This window comes from Pseudophryne corroboree, chromosome 6 (assembly GCF_028390025.1).
Source record: "Pseudophryne corroboree isolate aPseCor3 chromosome 6, aPseCor3.hap2, whole genome shotgun sequence".
Classification (NCBI taxonomy): domain Eukaryota; kingdom Metazoa; phylum Chordata; class Amphibia; order Anura; family Myobatrachidae; genus Pseudophryne; species Pseudophryne corroboree.
The window spans coordinates 629,693,798-629,697,972 of NC_086449.1; the positions used below are offsets into that span (position 1 = coordinate 629,693,798).

A 4,175-nucleotide genomic window follows, 5' to 3' on the forward strand; every position below is an offset into this window, starting at 1 on the left:
GGGGTCCAAACCAACCCGTCATTTCAGTCACAGTCGTGTGGCAGACCCTGTCACTGAAATGATGGGTTGGTTAAAGTGTGCATGTCCTGTTTATACAACATAAGGGTGGGTGGGAGGGCCCAAGGACAATTCCATCTTGCACCTCTTTTTTCTTTCATTTTTATTTGCGTCATGTGCTGTTTGGGGAGTGTTTTTTGGAAGGGCCATCCTGCGTGACACTGCAGTGCCACTCCTAGATGGGCCAGGTGTTTGTGTCGGCCACTAGGGTCGCTTATCTTACTCACACAGCTACCTCATTGTGCCTCTTTTTTTCTTCTTTGCGTCATGTGCTGTTTGGGGAGTGTTTTTTGGAAGGGCCATCCTGCGTGACACTGCAGTGCCACTCCTAGATGGGCCAGGTGTTTGTGTCGGCCACTAGGATCGCTTAGCTTACTCACACAGCTACCTCATTGCGCCTCTTTTTTTCTTCTTTGCGTCATGTGCTGTTTGGGGAGTGTTTTTTGGAAGGGCCATCCTGCGTGACACTGCAGTGCCACTCCTAGATGGGCCAGGTGTTTGTGTCGGCCACTAGGGTCGCTTAGCTTACTCACACAGCTACCTCGGTGCAAATTTTAGGACTAAAAATAATATTGTGAGGTGTGAGGTATTCAGAATAGACTGAAAATGAGTGGAAATTATGGTTTTTGAGGTTAATAATACTTTGGGATCAAAATGACCCCCAAATTCTATGATTTAAGCTGTTTTTTAGGGTTTTTTGAAAAAAACACCCGAATCCAAAACACACCCGAATCCGACAAAAAAAATTCGGTGAGGTTTTGCCAAAACGCGGTCGAACCCAAAACACGGCCGCGGAACCGAACCCAAAACCAAAACACAAAACCCGAAAAATTTCAAGTGCACATCCCTAATTTTATCTAAGGTATTCAGACGCTTCTTCAGATTTGTCCTGCAGCCTGCAAAACCTGTGCCGTTGCTCGCTCCATAGCTGAGAGCTTCCACTGGGCAATGGATAACAGGTGGCAGCCATTTTGTCAACTTGCTATGCGATCGAGTTTGGTGTATCATAATGTGCATAGAGCTTTCTTATCCATATCACCCCTGTGTATTTTAGCTAGGGTATTCAGACACTCCTTCAGCTTTGCCCTGCAGCCTGCAAAACCTGTGCCATCGTTCGCTCCATAGCTGAGAGCTTTCATGAGGCAAGGGATATCGGGCGGCGGCCATTTTGTCAACCTGCTATGCGATCAAGTCCGGTGTATCGTAATGTGCATAGAGCTTGCTTATCCCTATCGCCCCTGTGTATTTTAGCTAGGATTTTGTGATGCTCCTTCGGCATTGCCCTGTAATTTGCAAAACCTACACAGTCACTGGCTCAATAGCTGAGGGCTTCCACGAGGCAAGGGATCACGGCTGGTAGCCATTTCAATCGATTCTGCCCTGCTTCAGAATTGTATGTGTACTCTACGGTGCATAGAACCTTATCCTCATAGCCGCTGTGTATTTTACAGTAGATACACAGCTTTGCCCTGCTTTATGTAAAACTTGTGTGCACACTTCTATTGAATGTGAAAGTATAGTACAGTACAATAGATACAAAAATAAAAAAATTATTAAAGTGTCAGGAAAAAAGTAACATGCATTCGCACTTTGGGAATCGAACCCAGGAATCAAACCATGGGAAGCGGCACACTTCACCACTCGAACACGTTGCCGAATGACAGATGCATAAGCCCATTGGTTTTGATTATGCCATAATGGCTAACGGATTTGGACGCTAACATATCCCTTACATCAATAGACCACACTGTACCTGTAACACGTTTGTTTGCGTCTGTATACACTACTGGTTTTATTTGTTGATTTGTCTGCGGGACTTGGACGCTCACATATTCCTAATGTCAATAGACTATACTGTGGCTTTATCACGTTCATTTGCATCTGTATATATTGTACTACTGTATTTATGTCTGTACACTGTAATATACCGTATGATATCCTACTGTAGCATATTGTAGCGTAATGAGACGCACCAGTAAAGTAGTTCTTACTATGTATTTCGGTATTGTATTTTAATGGAGACCACACGCATGCGCAATGGTGATTTTAAAAAGCGACATCTGGTGGATGATCGCAGGTATTACAGTTAAAGGTAACACCAAACGCTCTGTGCGCCTCCCTATGATAGGCGTGCCTCCCTACAACTAGGAAAGCCTCCTGGCACCCTGGCACGCTGCGTACCCTCAGCCAGTCAAGATAACAGAGGCTCCATCTGTATATCGTTACAATACTGCTGTACTAGTTTCCATATTCCCAGGTAGATTTATTTTCCAATATGCACATTTTTGTGTTTTTTTGTCTTTCATTCTTTTCTAAATATCTACCATCTGTTATATTGGCTTTTTTCTAGCCTGTATTTAGCATTGCACTTCCAATACGTGCACTTATTAATAAGTATTTCTTTTATACCCTTTCTATCTGACCTGTCTTTATATGGACTCTCACCAGCGATCCATTGGCTGATACCAGAGGTCATAGAATATAATATAATATATATGCCATTGCCTAACACTGGAAGCAGATCCATACTAATATTCCCACTTTGATCTGTATCAGCTGTCCCTTTTCTTGCTCAGTGAACTCTCATTAGTGATCCCAGAGTAAGAACGTATGCAGTGATCTACTATCATACCACACTCTAGACGCCCGACCCCGTCCGATCTTGGAAGCTAAGCAGTGTCAGGCTTGGTTAGTACTTTAATGGGTGACCTCCTGGGAATACCAAGTTTAGTAGAACTAAGTGATCAGGATGCTCCATGCCTAACATTGACAGCAGATTCACCTCTAATCTACTAATCCTATTATCGGTACTTATCCAACTTTATGTTGATAATTCACGGATACTGTAATCAGCTAAATTTGTCCATAGGGCACTTAGCATCTGAATAGCCTGGAGGAATACATTGGTGATCCATTTTCTAATTAACCAATGTTTGGTCTTATGAAATTAATGTCATTTTTAAGAGTTTTGTCCCAAACATCACGAATGAATTGACGGGTCCATCACGTATATTGGACGTTTATCTCTGAATCTTGTAGCGTAATTTAAAGTAATCAATTATTGTTTGTCAAAAGCGTTGTTTGTGTTTGGATATATTTATCCATTTTAAATACAGTAGACTCAATAAAATGTAAAGTTTTATTTACTTCTTATCAATTCTTTGGGATTAAACATAAGAGTGCACCCACACAAGAGTCTTCTTTTCTCTTTCCATGTAATATAGCTATTTACACTGACTCTGGGTGTACCAACCTGACTTTAATAGGGAACTTTCTTCCCCTCGTTGTCTATTTTGGTCTTTACAGCTAATTATACACCATTGACTTCATACCAGTGCGGGATCCTACACGTTCTATAATGTACACTTGACCAAGATATAGTACACTTGGTCATGATGGATTGGGCTGTATTATATAATAGTTTTCAGGGAATAAAATCTGTAGTGTAAATTGGCAACAAGTAGCTAGGCAGGACATAATGATAACAAAAAATATAATAAGCTATCAATGGTACACTGGCTTCCAAGTGACACCCAGAGGTTTTAAAATTCTTAGCTGTAACATCTATGTATTAATTTATTTCTTAACATTAATGTAGCACAAGCAAATTCCATTGCACTTTCTTTTAAAGTCAGACAGGGGCAGATTCGGAACTGAAAGGGCCCTAGAAAAATTTGTAAATGTGGCTTCACAGCACCAGAGGTATACCATGAAACCATGGCAGCAGTACTACCCCTCACATGTCAAGAAACAAAACAGGACCCACATGCACATTGGCCCACTAGGGATCTCCCCTGTGAGCCCTATGGCCAATCTGACCCATCTGTCGGTACAGTGATAGTGCTAACTATTCCTAGTTCCCCCGCGGTGCTTATATATGGGTATTTCTCTGTGTGAGTGAATCTAGAACTCCTATCATTCTGCAGAACTAAATGAATGTTTATGATATGGTATATTGTGGCAGATGTATTAAGCCTGGAGAAGGCATAAAGAAATGATAAAGCGGTGATAAGTGCAAGGTGATAGTTATGAGCTGATTAGCTGGTGCGCTATCAATTTACATACTGGAGCTGACTGGCTGGTGCATTATCACCTTGCAATTATCACTGGTTTATAAC

General features: G+C 41.7%; 1 pseudogene; it reads left to right on the forward strand.

Annotated features, from left to right (window-relative positions):
* The first annotated feature begins 2,675 nt into the window (after positions 1-2,675).
* LOC134938005 (5S ribosomal RNA) lies at positions 2,676-2,794 on the forward strand (annotated as a pseudogene).
* The last annotated feature ends 1,381 nt before the right edge of the window (positions 2,795-4,175 follow it).